A 27,284-nucleotide genomic window follows, 5' to 3' on the forward strand; every position below is an offset into this window, starting at 1 on the left:
AGAGTTTTTGTTCTAACCAGCTGTGATGAGCGACGGTACATTTCGGCATCGCGGGTAACTCCGTCCACTGTGAACTGGCACCAGCCCAAAAACTTTCAAAAAATAAGCCTAACCATTTCTTAACAAGATGAAAAACAAAACAAAAAACGAACAGGCAGAAACATTTATTCCTAATAATTTATTCAGAAAAATGGCAAAAGGTAGTACAAATGTAGTCTAAACCAAATAAAATAGCTTTGAGTGAGGTAAGGAATTAAATTAAAGGTATTAATCACAGAAAATCTCCTGATCCACTCTGTGAAGGTGGTCATATCAGGGCCTTTCCTCAAGGGGGAGCTTTCAATTTGTAAAACAAAGCGTAAACTCAGCGGTACACTGGATGTCAATGGAGGAGATGCATAAGTATGCTGAATAAACGAAATAAACAGACAATTTTGCGGCAGGTAGTGTCAGTTTACGCCTCTCCCCATTAATTTGTATGGTATTTGCAAATGGTGAATAACTGTCGTAACACTCTGAACGTCGTTCATTGACATCAGTGCCATTATATGACTGTGTTACACAGTTCAATGGAAAGGAGGAGGCGAGAACCGGCTTGACAATATAAATAAAAGTTTAATGATAAACTTATACCGAAAGACACAAACACACACAGGTGTCGGACAGCTGTCCGTAACTCGCTCTCTGTCGCACTGCCGTCTCCGGTCGGCCTTATCCCTCTCGGGCTTAATCAGCCTTATTATATATACCCTCCGCCCTGCCACAGACTGGCTTAGAAGACTCACTTTATCCAAGTCAACTATTGCGCCCTCTTCTATGGTAGAGCCACGTAGGTTGTAAAATAATTTCTGGTCATTTCTCATTCAAACTAATGCCACGGAATATGGCATGTCGCAGTCAGTCACAATGCCAAGACTCTTTTTATATAATGAGATACCAACCTTTGCGAATCTAGGAGAGAGCATAATGGTCAGTTGGGTAACGTGAGTCTTCTAAACCAATAGAATAATGGCCCTGATGTCGAATAAACCACGTTCAGAGTTTAGATATTTTGTGGTGACGTAAATATAGCAGAAAAGATAAAGTACTTTCTTCAAGTTACTTTAAGCATTAACTTACAAATTATAAGTAAATTGTACATTTGTACACAATTCAAACATATAAAAATTAAAAGTAAATATTATTTATGATTCTTTGTTATCTTTACAATGCAAAATTGGAAAACCTTGTCATATTTATTTGCTGATTTGAGTACATTTCTCTGGTAAATAAAATAAGTACATTTTACATTTAACATTTTGAAGATGGTTGAAGACGGCATGCACCGAGCTTCAATAATTAATGAGCTTGCATGGTTTCACTGTTTGCAAGTTTATTTACACCAAGTGTTGTGGTCTGTGTGCGCAGCTTTGAATCTTGTTTCCACTGTCAGTAATGCAAGGTGATCTTGTCAAATAGACTACATAGTACTGTTATATTTTTCACATGTGTAATTCACATGTATTTTCCACACCACTGGAAGATATAAGGATTTGTAAGGATGTAAGGATTTTGGGATTTGTAGTACAAGAGACTTGTGTACATTGCCAATTTGGGTAATTTGTCACCAAATTTAGTGACCATCTGATGGTTTTGGTGACTTTTAACCTTTGTGCGTCAATAAAAAAAAATTACTCAAGAGGTCCTTAGAGGACAAAAATGTCCACATCAAAAAAACTGCCATAATATTATATATTAATATTATTTTCCACTTTCAATGAATTCATTTTTTTAACCAACATCAGTCCTGATCATGTCTACCAAATGAATTTCATTGAAAAGGGAAAATGATGGGGTCATTGTTTATTAACATTCCAGTATGTATTTCACAAACTAGTTAGCAACTTACCTTGAAGACACTGCTCAACTCCGCCCTGTCTGCAGAGCCACCATCAGTTCAGCCACCCCCCCCCCCCCCCAAAAAAAACCCATAATAAATTATTTTCCATATACTAAATGCTAAGGGGAATTTTTTTGGGGATTATCACAGTCTGGGATATGTCAGTGGTTAACAACAACATTGATTTTGATGCATTTTATTTTATTTTATTTTATTTGTGCAGTCAAAAAAAAAAAAAAAAAAACACACACTCAGGACCTTAGATGACAAAAATGTCCACATCAAAAAACTGTCAGAAAAATATTATATATTAATATTATTGCCCACTTTCACTGATATTTTTTAACTAACATCAGTCCTGGTGATAACTATCAAATATTAATTTATTTTCAGGATTATAACCCTTTAAATGCCAGTTGTTTACATAATGCCACTGTTGTTTTTTACACACACACATACACACACATTTCTCAATAAGCACATACAAAACACACTGAATACAGCAAACATAAAATAGGAAAAAAGCATGTATTTGCTCCATAGGCTAAGCATGAGAAAAACGTCACCATCTGGTGGAAAATATTAAAAATGTCAATTTTGAAGTCAGGGCTCTGGAATGAAAGCAAAATATCATAGAATTCATGATTTTATGCTTTAATTGCACTGGGATCAAATATTGCATTGTTTTAATGGGTTTCAAATGGGACATTTTTGTCCTTATGGTCCTGAGTGTAACTATTTTGTGTGCACAGTGTATTATAGATGCATTTTAGGAACTGAGGTTGAAATATCAAAATTCCCCCAAAAATACACACCTTTGGATAAATTTATGCCGTTGGCATTAACACGGACAAAATGATAGAATAAACAAAAGGAAAAAGAAAATGTCCCGAAGGTCGCATAAGGGTTAATTATGTTTTTCGACAAGGAGCTGTTTTAGATATTCAAATATAATTAGGTGATTTTGGGCAATTAATTATAAGCACACACGCACACACATGGAAGACTATGCATATTGGGTTAATAGGCAAAGTCATACTATGTGCTAAGAGGTCAAATTTAAATATGCATGATCAAGCACATCACCAGTGCAAGACCCCAAACCCTTTCCGATCAGATGCATGTGTGAATGGACTCATTTGTATCACCCAGGTAGGAATGTGTCTGTTGCTGAAACTGAATTTACTAACTCTTTACATTGCTGAACACAGAAATAGGCTATACAGTGGTCACTTTACTGGTGAACTTGTTTTATGATTTTATAACACACACACACACACACACACACACACACACACACACACACACACACACACACAGGTCTAAAGTGTGGTTTATTTTATATTTAGCTACGTTTTGAGGAAAATTTTGACTTTTGAGGGTGGTTCTGGAGATTTTCGGAGGGAGGAGTTTGGCAACGCTGCTCGGGACTGGTGTTGTAGTCTGGTGGGTGTGCGAGCCATGCGGCTGTATGTTAGGAAGAGCAGGGAGAAGTTTCCATTTTTGCCCACACCGAAGTTTTCAGTCCCCAAACGGCGAAATATTTCTGACGAACAAGAATAAACGCGAGTGCTTCGATTGAATACAGTCTCACTCATAATTTGCAACAAACAGATAGAGAATTTGGGTATTTCCTCGGGGCAGCAGATGACTTGTTGTGCCCTGGAGCCGCTCCCACACTGTCCGACCGCCGAATCTGCGAAAGGTAATAATAGCAAACAAAATGCAAACACATCTCATGAACAGGCTATCTGCTGGATCACTTTTGATATCCATTTTTAAATCGTTTTACCCCTTTGTATAAGAAGTTTCGTTTTTCTGAAATAATTAGTTGCTAATTAGAAATAGTTGCGTTCCCTCGCAATAAATGTACCATTAAAGGTGCACGCAGTAATGTTTTCCTCATTCAAAAAGTTTAACTCCTAAAGACATGAATTGTAATTTTGCATTATATGTATAAAATCATGACTGCTCACATTAAAATAAAGACTCCAGTCATATCAGTGACCTTATAAAAGCTGTTTTATTCTACATGGAGAGGGTCCGCTCATGGGGGCTGCCATGTTTGAATCACATGACCAGCTGAATACTACTCACTTAATCTCAGTAACTGTCCAGTTATTTGACACTTTCACTCATTGATTAAAGTTATCATGGCTGACTGTGAATACTACATTTCAGCAATGGCATCTGAAACTGAAAACTATTGATTTTAAATGGTGCTGCATCCAAGCCGCTAGGTGTCAGTGTAAGTCCAAGATGACACAAAGACAAAAGTTACTGAGTGCACCTTTAACTAAAATAACCATATCTTAACCTTTATATTCATAGTACAACCATAGTAATACTACAGGAAAACAAAAATTATGGTAATAAATATCGTAATTTTGTGGTTGTTTGGATTTTACTACAAAAAACAGAGTAAAACTATAGTAACAACAAGATTTACAATGGTTACCCAGATAGCAAACCGACACAGAATCAACGTAGAATCGATGTCTCTTACGGCATCGAAGCGACGTTGATTCCACATCTTTTTGCTTATCAAAGTCACATTGAATCTACGTCATTCACGCCACTGAAAACAAACATAAAATCTATCTAATTGGTTTGTTTACCTGACGTTGAAACAACGTTATACAATCTACATATTTTCTACTTTTGTTTTTAAACTCCCAAATACTTAAAAATGAATAAATCAGCCGGTATATGTACTCTTTATTAAACAGACAGCACATTCAGATACTCAATGTCTTATTTATACATAATACACATTTACAAATACAAAATTCTTTGGAGTTAACTTTTTCAACTGTATATAAATCTTAATACTTAACAGCCAATTATAGACAAATGCCTTCACACTGTTGCATTCACAAATGGATGAATAATAACAAATGACAGGCTAATTTTAAGGTATTTTACAGATTTTAAAAGTTAGTTCATCCATGAAATGAAAATGCTGTCGTCATATACACACCCTCATGTTGTTCTGAACCTTAGACATTGTTATTCTGTGAAACACAAAAGGAGATATAAAGGCAGAACATTATGGACTGATATTCTCAGTCACCATTTTCTTTCATTGCATCTTTCTTTTCTATTTAAGTGAGTGGTTGACTGAAATTCAGTATTGCAATATCTTTTGTGTTTCACAAAAGAATAACATACAGGTTTGGAATAAACGGAGCCCCTTAAAGGGAGAGTTCACCCAAAAATTAAAATGATCTCATCATTTACTCACCCTCATGCCATCCCAGATGTGCAAGACTTTCTTCTGCAGAACACAAATTAAGATTTTTACAAGAAAATTTCAGCTCTGTAGGTCCATACAATGCAAGTGAATGGTGGCCAAAATTTTGACAATCAAAAAACACATAAAGGAATCATTAATGTAATCCATATGAATCCAGTGGTTAAATCCATATCATCTGAAATGATATTATAGGTGTGGGTGAGAAACAGATCAACATTTAAGTAAATTTTTGCTTGAAATTCTTCTTCCTGTCTAGTAGGGGGACGTATGCATGAAGAATGTGAATCACCAAAAACACAAGAAGAAGAATGTAAAAGTGAAAGTGCAGCCTGATGGAGAAGGGGGTAGAATTTATAGTAAAAATGGACTTAAATATTGATCTGTTTCTCACCCACATTTATCATATCGCTTCTGGAGACATTGATTTAACCACTGGAGTTATGTGGATTACTTTTATGCTGCCTTTGTGATTTTTGGAGCTTACATATTTTTTTTTTAGCACCCATTCACTTGCATTATATGGACCAAAAGAACTGAGAAATTCTTCTAAAAAACTTCATTTGTGTTCTGCTGAAGAAAGAAAGTCATACACATCTGAAATTGCATGAGGGTAAGTAAATAATGAGAGAATTAAAATTTTTGGGAGAACTATTCCTTTTGGGGGAATCCCCCCCCCCAATATTAGCATTCCCTTTAAATAGTTTTGCATTCCCTTGCAAAAAATAACCGTGGTTTTACTACAGTAACCATAGCTGAACAATGGAATTTGTAGTAGAACTATAACCATAAAACTTACCATGCTTTCAGTAGTAACCATATTTTAACTGTGATGCTTGTAGTGAAACCATTGTATAATAACACAGGACAATGAAAAGTATGGTAATAAAATAAGAATTTTGTGGTTTCTCTGGTTTTACTACCATAAACTGTTTTTACTGCTGAAAGAGCAGCGCTGTTCACAACTGAGTAGGAGGAATGCTGTACAGAAGCTTAATTGATTTTGGTTTAGATCTGTATTTATCTGTTTGTTTACTCACAATGGTGCATTTATGTTCTTATCCTGGATGTCTCAACTAGTGCCCGACCAATATATCGGTCCACCGATATTATCAGCTGATATTAGCCTATATATTGGTAAATATGTTTACCGAAAAACGCAGATATGAAAACTTTTTTTCTGAAAATATAATGCAGAAAACAATGCTTTAGAATTGGTGTCATAACGTAGTTTGTCCAGCAGAGCGTGCTCTGACTCCATTGTGTACAGAGCTGAACTGACGGTGGCTCTGCAGACAGGGCGGAGTTGAGCAGTGTCTTCACGGTAAGTTGCTAACTAGTTTGTGAAATACATACTGGAATGTTAATAAAAAATGACCCCATCATTTTTCCTTTTCAGTATAACTAATATAACGTTAATCCTGTTCCTGACAACCATGTCACTCATGTCTGTTTGCTGTTAGCCAGCTATAGATTGTCAGTGCAGTCAGTAATGTAGCAGATTGAAAGGTAAACATCAGAGTATCTTTTTGCAGCTCAGCACATGGTGCGGTGGTGGATTGTGTCTTTTGAGTGTTGATTTCATGCTATGTTGTTACCTAGTTGGTGAGACACAATGCTGGAAAGTAAAATAAACAACGTCTATCTTTTACTCTCCGTGACAACGAGCTTATAGCTAACTAGCTAATCACGTAGCTACTTTCATAGCTTGTCAGCTTGTAAACATGTATTCACCAAACTGTTTTGTTCAGGATTCACAGTTTGGTACCCCCTTCAACTGAACAATTCCAGTTGTTGCATTTACAAAATGTAATATTTAAAAGTCTGGTTTTCCATCGTTGAAAGTTTCCCCTGAACTTGTATAGCAGAATACGGTGTAACACCACTGCCGCAGTTTTTCCTCTTGTCTCGGCAGTATTAATATAGTCGGCATTTGACTGATACTAAACAGTACTGATGTTTATTTAGCTATTTATTTTATTTTTATCTATTTAATGGTCAGCAGCTGACTGATACTAAACAGTACTGATGTTTTTAAAAGCTATTTATTGTATTTTTATTTATTCTTTTATACAAATGGTCAGCAACTGACTGATACTGAACATACAGTACTGATGATTTTTAAGCTATTTATTGTATTTTTATTTATTCTTTATTTTCTCAGTGTTCATTTCTAGAATTTGTTGACAATGAATAATAATAATGTCAAATATTCTTTGATAAAAATATTTAAGAAAGCAGCTGTCATATCGGTGCAGAATTGGTGAACATTCCACATAGAAAAGGTCTGTTTTCATTCCAGCTCATAAATTATCTATATCGACCACCATATCGGTAATCTGTGAATTTTCCCCCTTTAAAATTGGTATCGGTATTAGTCTCAAAAATCCCATATCGGTCGGGCTCTAGTCTCAACCAAGTGGAGTACGTGAGATTACGCCCGTAACGTGCCAACGCAAATTCGTCACACAAGAGACGTGTACACAGCGCTCTCTTGAATGCGAATATGGCTGCTGACCAAAAGCGATGGTTTAGAGTTAAAAAGTACTTAAATATTGATCTTAAGCGATGATATCGCTTTAGAAGACATTAGTCACTGGAGTCATATGGATGAAATTTATGCTGACTGTGATTTTTGGTGCTTCAAAGGAGAAATCTCCAGCAATTTGCATTTTACTTGCATGAGATATTTTTCTTCAAATGTGTTCTGCTGAAGAAAGAATGTCATACACACCCGGCATATCTTGAGGGTGAGTAATTGATGAGAGAATTTTCATTTTTGGGAGAAAAATTTCCCTTTAAGTTAAGCAAACCCTTAGTGACAATATGCTTACAATTATATCTAATAGTTTTCTTGAAGGGTTAGTTCACCCAAAAAATTTCACTCACCCATTTACTCACCCTAATGCCATCCCAGATGTGTATGACTTTCTTCTGCTGAACACAAGCAAAGATGCAAACAATGCAGCTGAAAAGTTTTAACAATGCACAAAATATTATTGTCTAAAAACTAGTACCTTCTGAAGCATCAAGCAAATGAAACGGGTAAAGCACTGCAAATATGTCTCTGAAATAGAGAAATACATTAAAGTGACATTATCAAACAGTATTATTATAAGTCTTACTACTAATCATCATCATAAAATCATCATATTTAATCCTTTAGGTAAAACACAAAAGACAGCAACTTTTTCCCAGCACAATTTATCGGAACAGCAGATGATAATGTATTTAAATGTATGTTGTATTGTTGTGAGACATACAGTTGTAATATTATAAAGATAACTTGATACGTCTACCTTTGCCATGCTTAGTTGGACCTCTGTGCTGAACATTAGTGCAGAAAATGCCACAAGGGTTTGTCCCTAAATTAAACACAAAATACAGTTTTCAAAAATATATATATATATATATTTTTATTGAAGCAAAAAAGTTATCCAACACCTATATTACCCATGTGAAACTAAACTTAATAGCTGGTTGTGCCACCTTTAGCAGCAACAACAGCAACCAAACTAGTGGTTGACCGATATAAATTGCAGAGGCCGATAAATCGGCCAATATTCAGAATTTTTTAATTATCAGCATCGGCCGATTTGTTTCTTGAGGGCGCTGAGAATCACCTGTTTGCATGTGAAGCGACATGTAAACGACCAGTCACCGTTGGTTTTGTTGTTACGTGCTATCATGTCACTACAATAGACCGGTGTGCATCACAGTGTCATTTAAACGGTCCGCATATCAGATTCGTGGCAGATGTGTTTGAGCTCATAATGTTAAAGTGCTTGCCTGCTTCATTCTTCCTCTCTCTCCAAAACAGTTCCCTGTAACTTTTAACTGTCAGGTCTAATGATTAAAAGGCAAATATCAATAAAACTAATATCATACACCATCTCAAATATGCACATATCTCGTTTAAACAGATGTAATAAAGAAACCTCACAAAACTTGAGCAGATCCAGCATCCTGTGGAACGCTCATTTATTTACCTCTAAAGCACGTATTCTATCAGCCTCTCCTCAGCAGTATAACTTTTCTAATGATAAAAGGTACATTTCAATAAAACAAATCCAGCATTTTCTTCCTGTCGAGCGCTCATTTAATATCTTCCTCTGAAGCATATATTCTGTCACCCTGAATCAAAACTTAAAGATCAGGATCAAAAGTTCCTCTGATTCACAAATCATGACGGTCACTCCATGACAGTCCAGTCAGGCGATCCAGGCTGTTTAAACTGTCAGGAGATTGCTGCTCATGATGGATCCATGAGTATAACTTCAAAGTAAAAGCGCTTCATGTGTGCTGTGAGTAAATGTCATATTCAGTATGCACTGTATGTACAATGGGTTTGATTCAATATTTTTTGGAGAAAATGCGATTGCTAACGTGGACATGCCATCCATGGTTGCTGGACTACTGTGTGTACTGTTATTTCCTTCTTCCTAGTATATTAACAATTTCTTCATGTGCAAATGCATTACTAAAATTTGATGACTAAACAGAAATCAGAGGAAACTGCTATCTACCATTTAAAATACAATATTATTTTTTTTTGATAATTTTTTACAAAGTTAAAGTTTTTTATTGAGTAAATATAGTGCTAAATAAGAGTTTATAAATTTTTTAGCAATTTTTTTATGTTATTTACTATAATAAATTGTTTGATGTATCGGCCTATTGGCCACCCTGCTCTCTGGATAACGGCATCGGCCATTAAAAAACCCATATCGGTTGAGCACTAAACCAAACACTTCCGATAACTGGAGATCAGTCTTTCACAATGCTGTGGTGGAATTTTGGCCCACTCTTCTTTGTAGAACTGCTTTAGTTCAGATACATTGGAGGGTTTTCGAGCATGAACTGCCCCTTTAAGGTCCTGCCACAGCATCTCAATCAGATTCGAGTCAGGACTTTGACTAGGCCACTCCAAAACTTTAAATTTTCTTCTTTTGAGCAATTCAGAGTTGAACTGACTCCTATGCTTTGGGCCATTGTCTTGCTGCATAATCCAGTAGCGCTTGAGCTTGAACTCACTGACTGATGACCGGACGTTCTCCTTTAGGATTTTCTGGTAGAGAGCAGAACTCACGATTCCCTCAATTATTGCAAGTCACCCTGGCCCTGAAGCAGCAAAACAGTAACTACAGTAACGCCTTCCAAAAGGGTCAGAAATCTAGGGGTAACCATCGATAACAAACTAAATTTCACAGACCACATCTCAAAGACCGCAAGATCATGTAGATTTACACTTTACAATATCAGGAAGATAAGACCCTTCCTCTCTGAACATGCCACACAACTGCTTGTTCAGTCACTTGTCATAACTAGACTGGACTACTGTAATGCTCTCATTGCAGGCCTCCCAGCATGTGCAACTAGACCCCTCCAAATGATCCAGAATGCAGCAGCACATCTGGTCTTTAAAGAACCAAAGAGAGTGCATGTTACACCACTCCTTGTCTCTCTTCACTGGCTGCCGGTTAATGCACGTATCAAATTCAAGGCTCTGATGCTGGCATACAGAACAGTCACTAGGTCTGCTCCAGCATACCTAAAATCATTTCTGCAGAGCTACGCGCCCACTAGAAGCCTGCGGTCGGCTAAGGAACGTCGCCTTGTTGTAACAACACAAAGAGGCACCAAAACACTTTCCTGGACTTTCGGCTTCATCATACCACGTTGGTGGAATGACCTTCCCAACTCCATCCGTCTTCAAAAAACGACTAAAAACACATCTTTTCCATGAGCACTTAACCAGTCACTAATTAAAAAAAAACAAACAAAAAACATTCTTATTGCACTTTAATCTGTTTTGAATACTATTCTGATGCTAGTGAAACTTTGTACTATGGCACTTTTTCGTACCACTGTCTCCTTAAGATGATTCGCTTATGTTTTTCCTCTTTTGTAAGTTGCTTTGGATAAAAGCGTCTGCCAAATGAATAAATGTAAATGTAAAACATCCCCACACCATCACACTATCACCACCATACTTGACCGTAGGTATGATGTTCTTTTTTTTTTTGGAATTCTATGTTTGATTTACACCAGATGTAACGGGACCCCTGTCTTTCAAACAGTTCCACTTTCGACTCATCAGTCCACAGAACATTCTATCAAAAGGTTTGAGGATCATCAAGGTGTGTTTTGGCAAAATTCAGATAAGCCTTAATGTTCTTCTGGGTTAGCAGTGGTTTTCAACTCGCCACTCTTCCATTGATGGCATTTTTGGCCAGTACCTTTCTGATATTGGAGTTGTGGAAAATTAATTTTTATTAATTCTCATGCTTAGTTTCTTTTCTATTATTTCTTCTTATTAACTGTAAATTGCTTTCTGTAAATGAACCAAACATGTTCAAATACTTAGTTTCACTTTTTGTAGCTAAGTCGACTGAAGTTTCTTTGTATGGCCATATCTGCCAAGGTCAGAGAGGAAAAGGGAGGCAGAGAACTGTGTCTTATCAGAGGAAACAGCCAAAGAATGAAAAACATCTTATTATTATGGAATGTGCTGAGGAAGATTAGTGTGGATGAAGAATAGAGCATTTCAGGAGAGGAACCTGTCCTTGTAAGGTGAAGAAAGATAGGAGTTTCTATGGTAATTACTTTTTATATTTAGCCAATCATGTAGTTGATTCGTTGTATTCTGAAAAATGAATATGGATGATTGTGTTGGATAAATATTCTGTATTTTAGAACTAACCTTTGTAGCTCTCTCTACCCGGGTTCGTGACCACTGGAGTGTCCTGATTCATTTTACAGGTGAATTTCCACCACAGAGTCATGAAAAGTGACCTTTATTGATGCGAGAGAAGCCTGCAGTTTCTCTGATATTGTCCTTGGCTTTTTTGTGACTTCCTGGATGAGTCGTAGCTGTCCTCTTGGAGGATTTTTGATGTTCGGCCACTTCTGGGAAGGTTCACTACTGTGCCAAGTGTTCTCCAATTGGAGATCATGGCTCTCACTGTCACGTTTTGAAGTCCCAGTGCCCGGTTGCATAAAGCACCTTATGTTTTTCCCTTAAGTATAACACTTGAAGCATGATTTCCCCTTACCCGAGCGAATGATTTGAGGTTGTTATATATAATCCCTTAGACCAGTGGTTCCCAACCCTGTTTCTGGAGGTAAACATTTTGGATAACTTCCTAATCTTATGTAAGGGAATCCGTTAAGTGATTTACTACTGTGAGCCAGTTTTTACCATTAAAAATTCTACTGTTAACATGGACACGACATGTCTGCCAACTTTGAGAAGATTGGAAATTGTCCCGACCCACACTTGGGCAATTTTACCACATAGAAAATACTTCCAAGTTAAAATAAAAACGTATTATAAAGACTATTAAAGTTTCTCAGTATCATTATTAATGTTTAAATTATTGTCAGACCTCTTCTGAAGCAGTGCATAAAATGGCATTGTCACGCGTCACCTGTTTTCACAGCACTTTTCAGGATGCACTAATCACAGTAATTTATGATTACTGCATAAATATTTTTTCAGACGCATTCTCTGGATGATGCAAGGGTGGATTTCCATTTGTATCTTGGTTACAATTCTCAAATTTAACCAATTCAAACACTTTTTTGTGTGTGTGTGTACACATTTGTCCTGTGTATATGTCCTGAGTTTCGCATGCAGACCAATAAATGGAGGGTTCTGCTTTTACAGCTGGCGGGCAAGTGCCCTTTTGAGAAGGACACCTTTGAAAGACTGCTAGGGGTGAATTAGAGGTACAAGATGTTAAGATGCTTTTATAACTGTGCAGAGGACTGACTGCCATCCCAAATTAGGATTATTAGTGGGGTAGGATATATAGGCCTATAAGAATTTGCGATATATTGCAAATAAACTTGCGGTATGATTTTAATTAATCTATTCGTACAGTTGTCTATTGTGTATTCTATATATCCTTTTTTTCTTTTCAATATTTATAAATTTTTTTTTAATTTTAATTATTTCTTAAAAGTCTTGTTGCTGTTTTGTATTGTTGTGTACTGGAAGCTCCTGTCACCAAGACAGTTTCCTTGTATGTGTAAGCATACTTGGCAATAAAGCTCATTCTGATTCTGATATACAGTGGCATGCAAAAGTCTGGGCACCTCTGATCAAAATTTCTGTTGCTGTGAATAGCTAAGCGAGCAAAAGATGGCCTGATTTCCAAAAGGCATAAAGTGAAAGATGACACATTTCTTTAATATTTTAAGCAATTTTACTTTTTTATTTCCATCTTTTACAGTTTCAAAAAAGGAAAAGGGCCCAAAGCAAAAGTTTGGGCACCCTGCATGGTCAGTATTTGTTAACACCCCCTTTGGCAAGTATCACAGCTTGTAAACGCTTTTCGTGGCCAGCTAAGTGTCTTTCAATTCTTGTTTGGGGGATTTTCACCCATTCTTCCTTGCAAAAGTCTTCTAGTTCTGTGATTCTTGGTCCATCTTGCATGCACTGCTCTTTTGAGGTCTGTCCACAGATGTTTAGGTCGGGGGGACTGTGAGGGCCATGGCAAAACCTTCAGCTTGCGCCTCTTGAGGTCGTCCATTGTGGATTTTGAGGTGTGTTTAGGATCGTTATACTGTAGTAGAAGCCATCCTGTTTTCATCTTCAGCTTTTTTACAGATGGTGTGATGTTTGCTTCCAGAATTTGCTGGTATTTAATTTAATCCATTCTTCCTTCTACCAGTGAAATGTTCCCCATGCCGCTAGCTGCAACACAAGCCCAAAGCATGATCGATCCACCCCCGTGCTTAACAGTTGTAGAGGTGTTCTTTTCATGAAATTCTGCACCCTTTTTTCTCCAAGCATACCTTTGCTCATTGCAGCCAAAAAGTTAGATTTTAACTTCATCAAAAAAAAAAGTTATCTGAGAGTTAAAATCTCTTGGGGTGCCCAAACTTTTGCATGGTGCTCCTTTCCTTTTTTTTCACTCTAAAATTGTGCAAAACAAAAATTATATACTTATCTTGCTTAAAATGTTGAAAAGAATGTTTCATCTTTAACTTTATGCCTTTTGGAGATCAATTCATCTTCTACTCACTTAACTATTCACAGCAACAGAAATTTTGGCCAGGGGTGCCCAAACTTTTGCATGCCACTGTATATATGGAATAATGTACAGATTTTGCTCTTATGGAAAGAAATTGATACTTTTATTTACCAAAGTGGCATTTAACTGACCACAATGTATAGTCAGGACATTAATAACGTGAAAAATTACTATTACAATTTGAATTTTTTTTTCAGAACTTCTTAAAAATCCTCCACTTGCAGCAATGACAGCTTTGCAGATCCTTGGCATTCTAGCTGTCAGTTTGTCCAGATACTCAGGTGACATTTCACCCCACACTTCCTGTAGCACTTGCCATAGATGTGGCTGTCTTGTCGGGCACTTCTCACACACCTTACAGTCTAGCTGATCCCACAAAAGCTCAATGGGGTTAAGATCCATAACACTCTTTTACAATTATCTGTTGTCCAATGTCTGTGTTTCTTTGCCCATTCTAACCTTTTCTTTTTGTTTTTCTGTTTCAAAAGTGGCTTTTTCTTTGCAATTCTTCCCATAAGGCCTGCACCCCTGAGTCTTCTCTTTACTGTTGTACATGAAACTGGTGTTGAGCAGGTAGAATTCAATGAAGCTGTCAGCTGAGGACATGTGAGGCGTCTATTTCTCAAACTAGAGACTCTGATGTACTTATCCTCTTGTTTAGTTGTACATCTGGCCTTCCATATCTTTTTCTGTCCTTGTTAGAGCCAGTTGTTCTTTGTCTTTGAAGACTGTAGTGAACATCTTTGTATGAAATCTTCAGTTTTTTAGCAATTTCAAGTATTGAATAGCCTTCATTCCTCAAAAAAATGATTGACTGACGAGTTTCTAGAGAAAGCTGTTTCTTTTAGCCATTTTTGACCTAATATTGACCTTAAGATATGCCAGTCTGTTGCATACTATGGCAACTCAAAAACAAACACAGAGACAATGTTAATCTTTATTTAACGAACCAAATAGCTTTCAGCAGTGTTTGATATAATGGCAAGTAATTTTCTAGTACCAAATAAGCAATTTAGCATGATTACTCAAGGATAAGGTGTCTGGCACCAACACTCCAGATCACTGAGATCACATTTTTTTCCCCATTCTGATGGTTGATGTGAATATTAACTGAACCTCCTGACCTGTATCTTCATGATTTTATGCACTGCACTGCTGCCACACGATTGGCTGATTAGATAATCATATGGATGATTGTTTGTGCCAGATGGGCTGGTTTGAGTATTTCTGTAACTGCTGATCTCCTGGGATTTTCACACACAACAGTCTCTAGAATTTACTCAGAATAGTGCCAAAAAATCAAAACATGTAGTGAGCAGCAGTTCTGTGGATGGAAACGCCTTGTTGATGAGAGAGGTCAACAGAGAATGGCCAGATTGGTTCAAACTGACAAAGCCTGCGATAATTCGGATAACCGCTCTGTACAATTGAGGTGAAAAGAATATCGTCTCAGAATGCTATTCTAAAATGTGGGTTGGCGCTGTTTTGGTGGCCTGAGGGGGACCTACACAAAAATAGGCAGGTGGTTTTAATGTTGTGGCTGATTGGTGTATATGTATATATATATATATATATATATATATATATATATATATATATATATATATATACATATCAAACCTATCTGTGTGAAATATAATCGGTGTCAAGATTGCTAGTCCACAGGCATCATCAGCCAGGTCCATCCATTATCAGACAGAATAAATAAATTGGTGAATTTTAAATAAAGTGGTACATTTGGTGGCTTGGTCCAGTTAGAATACAATGGAGCTGTGAAAGTGATAAACAAAAATATGACTCATAAATGCATGCTACAGTGTTCATAATCTTATATAGAAGTTATCTACTAGATTTGATTTAACATGAATACAAAATTATTTACGTTAATAATTTTGAAAACAACCTTTTACATGGTACTGATGTTGCAGATGTTGCAAGATACTACCATAACCTCAATTCCAAAAAAGTTTGGACAGTATGGAAAATGCTAATAAAAACAAAAAGGAGTGATTTGTAAAATGTCTTCACCCTGTGCTCTGAAAGCACAACAACAACAAATGTTGTAATGTTTTGCCTTGTGAACGTTATTTTTTTAATTTTTTTTAATATGTGCACTCATTTCAAATCACGTGATTGCAACACTCTCCATAAAATTAGGGATAGTCGATCATTTACCACAGTGTGTAATCACCATTTCTTCTAATAACACTCATTTGCATTTGGGCACTGAAGACACAAGTTTAAGTGTAGCAAGTGGAATTTTCCCCTATTCATCCATTTTACAGGTTTTCAGCTGCGAAATTTCCATAATATGTGCTTCATAATGTGCCACACATTAGTGATGGGAAGATCGGAACATTTTACTGACTTGGATGTTTGATTCTTGTTCAGCAAAATGAATGAATCTTTATTCAAGTAATTTTGTTCATTAGTCACGTGACAGCCGCATAGGCTCTTCAGGAAACAGAATTGATTAGTTCACCTCCCGACTCGGTCTTCGGATCCGAGTCTTTGTTTAATTTTTCACATGACAGCTGCATTGGATCTGTACAGAAAACAGAACTGATTAGTGCACCTCACGAGTCGGTCTTCGGATCTGAGTCTTTTGTTCATTTGTTACGTGACCGCTACCAGGCTCTGTCATTGAAGACAACCGATGTTGATACATTTATAAATACATTTTAAAATCACAAGAATTGTCATGATGAGCTATTTCCATTAATTTACTGCAGGGAGTGTTTACAAGATATTTTAGGCCAAGTGTAAAATTAAAGTGGTTTTAGATGACTATCAGTAAATTCAAAGGGAAATTCTTTAAGGCATACTTGATTTGGGTCAACAGTTCACAATAAGGATGAAGGACATAAATCATACAGAAAGGGGATGCATCATGAAGGAAAAATCAGTTACAGTTGATTCAAAATCAATTCAGATGTCAGGTCAGTATGGGGTTTTCTAATATTTTTATAGTCTATGATATTTTATGAAGAAAGTATAAAAGTTGTAAAGTTTAAGGACTGGGCTTGAACCAACTCATGAGGTGAATTAATCAGTGCTGTTACCTGTACTGATCCTGTGGGTACCTATGCAGCTGACACATGTAAAATGAATGAAAGACTCATACCCGAAGACTGACTCAGGAGGTGAACTAATCATTTCTGTTTCCTGTACAGCGCCTATGCGGCTGTCCCATGTCAAATGAACAAAACACGAGCATGGATTTTGCACATGCGCGGACATGACAAAAAGAACGAATCACTCTCCGAGACTACTCGTTCTTTTGAGTCATATAAAAGATTTGATCAAAATGAACGAATCGTTCATGAACGACCCTTCACAACCACATATTCCCAATTGGAGACAGCTCAGGACTGCACGCTGGTCAATCTAGCACCTGCAATCTCTGCTACACAGCCATGCACTTGTAATCCAGGCAGTATGCGGTTTGGTGTTGTCCTGCTGGAAAATGCATGGACGTCCCTGGAAAAGACAGCGTCTGGATGGAAGTATATGTTGCTTCCAAATTTGTACATATCTTTCTACATTAATGTGGAATGTGTCAAATACACATTGCCCTTTCTGTGTCACAATAAAAGCTCCTGGTGAAGTTGAAGTAAATATGACAGAATAAAAGGTGAAGTAAACAGGACAGAAATATATTACTTTTGTATAACACAAATCTAATAATCAGAATAATAATGATAATTCAGCATTATTTTATAATGATCAACCTGATGTGTCCCACAGTAATCATTTAGTATTATGCAATGTTCAGCTGGGGTTTCAAAAAATAAGTCAGTGAAGGGAGTATATATAAGTCTCCAGTGAAGTAGCTTTGCGCACCTTGTTCATTCACAAAAACATATTAGTAAAAACATATGAAGGTAAATAATGCTTTTTATTATGCTACTATGTATCATTGTGTATGAAATATAAATATAAAGTGCATAGCAATGAAAATGATTGAATTTCACTCTACCTTGTGTTTATTTAATGAAAAACGAATTATTAGATTTTTAGTTAATGTCTTTAAAATATTTAATCTACTTGGCTACAACGGCTGTTTGGATGAAATGATGGTTGAAAAAAAAAAGCAAATACGTAATTATCAAGATATATATCGAATATTGTCAATAGGCTGAAAAATATCGAGATATAATTTGACATATTGCCCAGCCGTACTTGTGATGTTTATTGCCAGTTGGCAATCCAGTATATGGTGCATTACCACCACCTACAGAGTTGGAGTGTGGAGCATCACAAGAAAGTCGTTAAGTGGAGTCAAACATCAGCTGAAGATGATGATATAGGCAAAAATTTCATCGAAAATAGGTGTCACACCTTATGTAGAAATAAATCCTAAACTGAATACATATTTTAAATGTAGCTTACCCTCTGGAGTTTACTTGTAAACAAACAAGTATTGTTAAATTCATTCTTGAGGTCTTACAAACATGTGGAATGCACATAGTATGAAATGTATACCATGATTAATATCGATATCGAACGATATGAATTAAAATATTGTGATACATTTTTTGGCCATATCGCCCAGCCCTATCTGAGGCATCGGAGATCACATGCATTCAGAAGTGGTTTTCAACCTAGCCCATTGCTCACCAAGCTCTTGCTCTTGAAGGACAATTTTTTTTTTTTTTTTTTGGAAGCTCCTTTGTATACTATAACACAGTTGCCTTACCATAATGATTGGCAACATTATACTGACTCACTGACAAGCGGCATTTCCTATCAGAAATTTTTGCATAGAGCATGTTTGCCTTGCCCTGTGGTGTGCCCTGAAGCACGTTGCGTCAGCAGCAAGGGAGACCTGGGTTTGGATCCTGCATTGAAACCAGGAAGTAATCACGTTTGCATAATCAGTGATGAGCGCGATTCAGAGGTTGCATTTTTCCCTCCACTAATCCACTGATAGTTAGGTTTAGGGTTGGGACTTTGGTTAAGGGATTCAGTTTATAAAGTATGAATTCCTCTTCACTGTATTACAGCCTGTACAGCTGAAAACAACTCGCATCAGAACTTGCTTTTGGTGCTCCCTCCGAGATCATTCTGGATCTTCAGCGATGTGAGACTGAGATTTTCCCTGTGTTGCAGAAGGTCTGCTGTGAATGACATTTTGAATCTCACTATATAGACAGGGTCATTGCCTGAGCTCTCCATTAAGGCATGATCAATTTTACCTTTGAGCGGCAAAATTCCGCTGGCAAAAATGGCGTGGGCAGATGTTGAGGGTGTATGAAACCAGCAAAAAACTCTTTGTCAAGCTGCCTCTTTTTAATTTTGCACTTTATACTCTGTGAGTGTGAAGTTTAAAAAAACAGCCCACTAAAATTATATCCTTGTCCACTGGGAATATTCAGTGTAGCTGTGTACAATGCACCGCCCACACAGAGTTCACTGCCAAACCAATCAACTTCCTATTGGTCAATGCAGGGAATTTGCCTGTCAAACTTCACCAAACTTGATCAATACATGAAATCCGCAAGGGGACATTTTTCACCACCAGAAGTTATGATTGTGCGGATTCCCATTGAGATTACTGTTTTTCGCCCACTGAATTCTTCAGTGCGAAGATAATGGGACCGCACCTTTACTCTAAGTAAATGGCAAAGTGCAGGCAAAACCACTAAACAGGAAGCATACTTCTTTCTGCCCAAGAGTTCAGTCATCTGAAATTTCTCATCATTCTTAGGGTTCAATTTCATATTGTGCAAACATCCTGCTTTCCATAGTTCGTTTGCAACCTGCTGTGCCTCTAGCTCTGCTACGTTTGATGGGCTGTGATTTAAATGCTCGAAAACTTTATGGCATTTGGCAAGGGTTTGTTTAAAGCCACCACTCTGTAGGTACACCTTTATTGAAATTTGGAGACTGTGCACGATGCAGGGCAAATGAGCAAAAGGCAGAAGTCTTGCTGCAGCAACTACATTCCGTGCAATGACTGTGCCTAGAGTGGTGACTGTGTTTAATGCTCCACTGTTATATTATATCCATGAAATTTTTAGCGCATGTCTCACTTCTGTCTTAAACATGGTGAATGCATGTAAATGAAGTCCTCAGTTTTTTTTCAATGAAGTGCTCCCTCACACTGAGGTAACTGTTGCTCACCGATGTCCAGTAATCTCCTGTGATAGCTGTTTTCCACTGAAATTGCGATGATTCTCGTGCCGAGCCTTTGCTCGGCTGGTTCATGGCCGGGGCAATCGCAAACCGGCAATGCTTTTCCACTGATTTGAAACCCGGACGGTGATGTAACATGTTACATGATTACATGGTAGATTTGGTTTTATCTCACCTGCTCGCAAATAAACATGGCGTGTCACAGTGTTTGTGTACAGCTTTTACTTCTGTTTTTGAGGATATATTTAGACATACAGAGAAATGCAATCCAAAGTTATTAGATTGCTCAACAAGATTGCCCAAGATGATGGATTTTTGCCATAGCATATAATATTTATGTCTTGATTGAGAATCCCACCAGTTTACTTAAAGGTGCTGTAAGCGATTTTTATTTTTTATTTTTATGGAAAGGTATGCAAAAATGTTCCTACTCCCTGAAAGATATTAATGAAATAAGTGCCCTGAGATATCTCACTGGTCTCTGTGACAACTCTAGACTCTGTAAGCAACAAATAAAAATGTGTCAACAGACAATGACGCTTTCTGCCTGTCAATCATTTTGCGCCTTCTCATAGTATTGTTGTTGCAGCGAATTAATGAGGCATAATGCATTTTTATGCCATGGTGTTCATAAAAGATGTGGTTGAGGGTGCTGTTTTACTACTGTTGTTATTAACAACTGTTTCTGCTCTCAATAAAGCTCATTTTGGTATCTTTGGAGTTTGGGGTTTTGGAAAGAGGGGTGTGGCTAATCCAACGGCTCAGTCTCGTGTAAGTATAATGGCTGAAATCGCTTACAGCACCTTTTAACTGGTCAAAATCCCCTTACTGAACAAAACAATGCACAAAATAAGATGAGAAGAGTGTAAGGAAAGCTGAGAAAGTTGGCAAATCTAATAACTTAATGACCAGGGTTTATCGGCTTCAGAACACCGCCTTGCATAATTTTTTGCTCTATCTCCTCTCTTTTTATCTGTATTAAAATAACAGAATTCAATGTCATAATTGGTAAATGCATTAGTTGCGTTAGTGAAATATTAATTTTAAATGAATCACATGCATTAACACGTTAATTTTGACAGCTCTATAGATTTCTATTTAGTTCAAAGCACATCAAGGATTCCAAAATAGATACTTCACTTCTTGTTGCTTTTTGCCATTACAGTGCATTCATGAGGTATTCAGACCCCTTAATTTTTTCACATTTTGTTGTTGCAGCCTTATGCTAAAATGTTACAAATATTTTTTTTTTTCACATCAATCTACACTCCATACCCCATAATGACAAAGCAAAAATCATATTTTTGATAACTTTGTAAATGTATTAAAAAGAAAAAACTGAAATATCACATTGGCATAAGTATTCAGACCCTTTCCTATGACACTTAAAATTTTGCTCAGGTGCATCACATTTTTTTGCATCATCTTTTAGATGTTTCTACACTTTGATTGGAGTCCACCTGTGGCAAATTCAATTGATTGGACATGATTTGGAAAGGCACATACCTGTCTATATAAGGCTCGCAGCTGAAAATGTATATCAGAGCAAAAACCAAGCCATGAGGTCAAAGGACCTGCCTGCAGAGCTCAGAGAGAGAATTGTGTCTGAGGATGGCTACAAAAAAATTCTGCTGCATTGAAGGTTCCTAAGGGCACAGTGGCCTCCATAATTCTTAAATGGAAGAAGTTTGGAACAAGCAGGACTCTTCCTAGAGCTGGCCACCTGGCCAAACTGAGCAATCAAGGGAGAAGGCCCTTGGTAAGAGAGGTGACCAAAAACCTTATGGTCACTCTGGTTGAGCTCCAGAGATCATGTGTGGAGATGGGAGAAACTTGCAGAAGGACAACCATTACTGCAACACTCCACCGATCTGGGCTTTATGTCAGAGTGGCCAGACGGAAGCCTCTGTGCAAGACACATAAAAGCCCACTTGGAATTTGCAAAAAAGCACCTAAAGGACTCTCAGATTATGAGAAACAAGATTCTGTGGTCTGATGTTGGGACTGTTTGGCCTCAATTCCAAGCATCATGTTTGGAGGATACCAAGCACTGCTCATCACCTGCGCAACACCATCCCAACGGTGAAGCATGGTGGTGGTAGCATCATGCTGTGGGGGTGTTTTTCAGCATCAGGGACTGGGGGACTGGTCAGGGTTGAAGGAAAGCTGAACACAGCAAAATACTGAGATATCCTTTATGAAAACCTGGTCCAGAGCACTCAGGACCTCAGACTGGGATAAAAGTTTACCTTCCAATAGGACAATGACCCTAAGCACACAGACAAGGGTGGCTTAGGGACAACTCTGTGAATGTCCTTAAGTGGCCCAGCCACTTAACCAAATAGAACATCTCTGGGGAGACTTGAAAATGGCTGTCCACCGATGGTCCCCATCCAACCTGACAGAGCTTGAGAGGATCTGTAGAGAAGAATGTCAGAAAATCCCCAAATCCAGGTGTGCAAAGCTTGTCACATCATACTCAAAAAGATTTGAGGCTGTAATCGATGCCAAAGGTACTTCAACTAAGTACTGAGTTAAGGGTCTGAATACTTCTGTCAATGTGATATTTCAGTTTTTGTCTTTTTAATACATTTACAAAGTTATGAAAAATCTGGTTTTTGTTTTGTCATTATGGGGTATGGAGTGTAGATTGATGTGAAAAAAATTATTTAAAGCATTTTAGCAAATGTGAAAAAAAATTAAAGGGTCTGAATACTTTCTGAATGCACTGTATATTAGAGATTACTTTTATTTAGTGTCTAAACTTTGCCCTTGGATTGATTTTTGACTATTTAATATGTTCATTTCAGAGTTGATGTAAGTGAAAAAGGAAAGTCAAGAACTGAAGGCAATGGAGGAGAATCAACAAAGAATTCCAAAAACAAGATCCAAAAAATGCTTCAGCTGCCGTCAGTGTGGAGAGAGGTTTGCAGTGGCAGACGCTCTCAAAAAACATTGCTGTTCTGAAGTAAGACCATTTAACTGTGATCAGTGTGGTAAAAACTTTATTTTGGCTGCACACCTAAAGAGACATCTGAAAGTTCATGCGAATGAGAAACCTTACATGTGTCCTCTTTGTGGAAAGTGCTTTTCATGGTTATATTATTTTCAAGAACACCAGAAAACACATGATGATGTGAAAGTTCATGTGTGCTATGAATGTGGGAGTACCTTTACTAGATCCAGTGACCTGAAAGCCCATCAGCGGATTCATACTAGAGAAAAACCTTACAAGTGCTCACATTGTGGAAAGGGTTTCACTAATTCAGGACACCTAAAAAGACATGAAAGAGTGCATACTGGAGAGAAGCCGTACCACTGCACTTCATGTGGGAAGCGTTTCACCCAATCAAGCACTCTAACTAGTCATAAGAAAAAGCATTGTCCAAAGCTGTCAAAGTGAACAAAGTTCATCTTCAGGTCCAACGAGATTCAGATTCACCCCAAAGATGAAATTTCTCACAAGAGTAATTTCATGTAAGAGGCTAATTTGCTAAAATGCTTTACCTGGAGTGATGATGTTTGTGTTTATTCAACAAAGAAATTGTAGAGGAATATAAAGTACTAGTTAACCAAACTAACGATTTCTGTAGTGTTTATTATGGATGATTTTATGTTGGAGACTAGCAATAGCATTCATTTCATTGTTTGGTAGTTTGGCATCATTTGGCAAACCATTGCTCTCAACTGTATTTTATTTCCTGTTTATCTGTTATAAATAGATCTTATCAAAACTTGTCAGTTACGCTGCAATCTGAAATGAGTTTTTCAATATTACTTGCATGTTTATGCAGTATTCTACCTCATTTGTTTCATTAATGTTTTAGAATTGCTGTTTTTGTTTTGCTTGTCTGCTAAACTTGTTCTTATAAACATGCATACTGGCTTTGGCTGTAATATTTTTACTGTCATTTTAATAAACTCCTGCATATGGATTCCAAAACTGTCTATAAACATGATCCATTATGAACTAAAACTGACATGATTCAAGTGGCATCTGCAAACACATGAAATTGCACCTTTCTCGGAGCTAACTTTACTATTTTTGCAATGACTTTTAACCGACTGGTACAAAGTAGATTTTTAGTGGATCGGCTCTGTGGACCTTTGCAAAACACACCCCCTTTAACACACACTATCTGCTAACAATGTCCACCATTGTATATACTGTACATACTTCACTGGAGAATTCTATCCAATTATGTCAGCTAGTGTGATACTGTAAAATACCAACATTAAATAATGGCACTTTTGCTTTATGTTAGGGAGTAGCAATAGTGTTAAATGAATTAGTTTAATCATCTAATCACTGAATGGTTTAGCCCCATTTTACCTTTCTAATCTACTGCAGCTACATAATCCCACAAGATCTCTTAGGTCCTCTGAACAGAGAACTTTGATTGTTGCCAGGTCCAGGTTAAAGCAAAAGGGTGACAGGTCTTTTTCAGTAGCCACCCCAAAACTCTGGAACAGCTTACCCTTGTACATAAGAAATGCCCATTCTTTATACATTTTTAAATCACAACTGAAAACTCAACTTTTTTTTCCGTGGCATTTGGTCCAACAGAGTTTAGTTAATTATTCGTATTTTACATGTTTTATTGTTGTATGTTTATTGATATTATCCTTATACAGTGTTTTATACTTGATTATTGTACAGCACATTGGTCAACAGTCTGTTGTTTTTAATCGTGCTTTATAAATAAATTGACATTGACCTCTGTGGTAGCATTTGTTTTTTTAAAAACATTTTAAACAAGGGAAACATAAGTTCATTATTTCACCATTCATTTATTTTTTATTATTTTGTTCATCATAGAACCCAAAGTGACACGATCAACGTCTATCAAAATTCTACTGAAATTTCTATTGTATACAAGGTGTACAAAAATCAGTCAAGTTTAGTGTTAAGTTAAATGTTCTATATATATAGGTATACCTATATCACTTTCTTGTGAATGCTGACTGAGGCTCCTTTTGTGTTCCACAAGCAACATGAGGGTGAGTAAATAATAACTGAATTTACATTTTTGGGTGAACAATCCCAAAGGACAGCAACATTGAATGCAACATTATCTGTTGGAAAATACCAATAATCTTTTTAACCATTTTTATTATTATTATTATTATTATTATTAATCTGGACTAACAAAGACACATAACCTTGAGGCAAGATGGCACTGTCTAAGCAAACTCTTTCATGAAACGCTTGTGGAATGTCTTCAGTTATTGTAGAGCATCTTCCAAGATCTCCTCTTGAGTTGCCAACTACAATAATAAAACCTCTCAAATAAAAAATGACATTCACATTTTCCAGCATTTTTAGTTTAGAATGATAAAGACCAAGGTTTATTGTATTTGCAATGTAGTGAAGACTTTTATTTTGTATGAGGTAATCATTCATATCACTCCTGACCTGATGAGATAGATGTCCTTTTTATTTTGTCCATATTCACAGCCTGGTCTCACATGAAGGCCAGTCTTTTCCAGCAAATGCAAACAGTAACACATGTCTGGTTCCATCTTTTTACTCTTAAGAAGAGAGAAGTACTTCATTAATTGCAGGAAAACACACACACACACACACACACACACACAAAACAATTCTCTTTAGAATACTGCATTGTAACAACTCTTGAAACTGGAAACATACAAAATTTGCCTGTGAGCCTCCCTCCACACCACCAGAGGGCGCTCCCATACATGAGTTCTAGAACTGTGCAGGGTCACACATCACTCATCAGGGTTCAAGTCCTAAGAAGTTTGTTCAAGAGATTCTATTATTTACTGAGATAACCTCAGCACTTTTATCATATGAGATAGCGTAAAGGTCAACTAGTGTGTTACGACAGTAAGTCAGTGTGTCTTTGCAAAGTCTTGCCAGTTACCACTGCCGTTTTGAGCATTCACACCACTTCTACTATAACGTTCAGGGCCATTGATATTCCACATGGTTTGTTTCACTAATGTTTTTGGATTAGAGGGCCTGCAGACCTCAGAGACCACTGCTTCATCCAAAATCACATACTGTAAGAGTATGTACTCCATTTGATGAAGGTAGCACTTTTCATCTTGTAAAACAGTATGTTCTTTAGGTATGCAGATTAGTAGTATAAAAACATTCTGGACATACTTTATCCAGGAACATGGAGATTGTCCTGTGACAATCTCGAATATATGACAGAAAATCAACAACCGCAAAAATAATATACTCTTTTAATAAACTCTCTTGGTATTTCTAGCACTTACAGTTGAAAAGAGATGTCCGACTCAAGGTTCTCCAACGTTCTTTTAAATCCAGCATTTTAAATGTGACATCTCAGCTCCGAGGGATTATGGAATATTAAAGTGTCCAGTCGATCCACACTTTAGAATCTTGCCGGAAATTGTAGGTCATCCAGGTAATTCTTGCTAACTGTTTTATGATTACTGAGGATTCAGACATACTACTCCACTGGCATACTGTTTTTGGCCTACTATATAGTGAAAAATGATATATTCGATTTAAGTATATAAGATATTCGAATGCAGAAAATGTAATGAACGGCAGTTGATTTTTTTAAACGGTTGTCAAATATTGATTGATTGATTGATTGGAAAATCATGTTCCCTGGTACTAGTAGTATTTTACTTCATATAAAACACAGATTTTGACCTTGGCCCATTGTATTGCCTTAGGAGGGGAATATAGAAGTGGGAAAACAAAAAATCCCTCTTTCAGTGGCTGGCAGCTGATTTCCAGCAACTCTTCCAACATCTTCTGAACCCGATGAGTGTTTTTCGTATCATTTTTAATTGACAGGACCTCCTAGTAGAATTTTTTTTGTTGTCAACTATGAATGCAAAAAGACAAGAAGCTGATTGAATTTTCAATGTTTGGTCAAACCAAGATACTTTTTGGTATGGAATATACAGTATGAACCTCAGAGAAGGTGGGGAATGAAGGATCTCCATGTTTTGGAGGATCTGCCAT

General features: G+C 37.0%; 1 long non-coding RNA gene across 1 annotated transcript; it reads left to right on the forward strand.

Moving 5' to 3' along the window:
• Positions 1-3,337: 3,337 nt before the first annotated feature.
• Positions 3,338-23,168, forward strand: LOC127443006 (uncharacterized). The gene is made up of 3 exons (XR_007897585.1): positions 3,338-3,584; positions 14,371-14,454; positions 23,122-23,168. It is a non-coding gene; the product is annotated as an uncharacterized LOC127443006 (long non-coding RNA).
• The last annotated feature ends 4,116 nt before the right edge of the window (positions 23,169-27,284 follow it).

The sequence above is a fragment of the Myxocyprinus asiaticus genome, chromosome 6 (assembly GCF_019703515.2).
Source record: "Myxocyprinus asiaticus isolate MX2 ecotype Aquarium Trade chromosome 6, UBuf_Myxa_2, whole genome shotgun sequence".
Lineage (NCBI taxonomy): Eukaryota > Metazoa > Chordata > Actinopteri > Cypriniformes > Catostomidae > Myxocyprinus > Myxocyprinus asiaticus.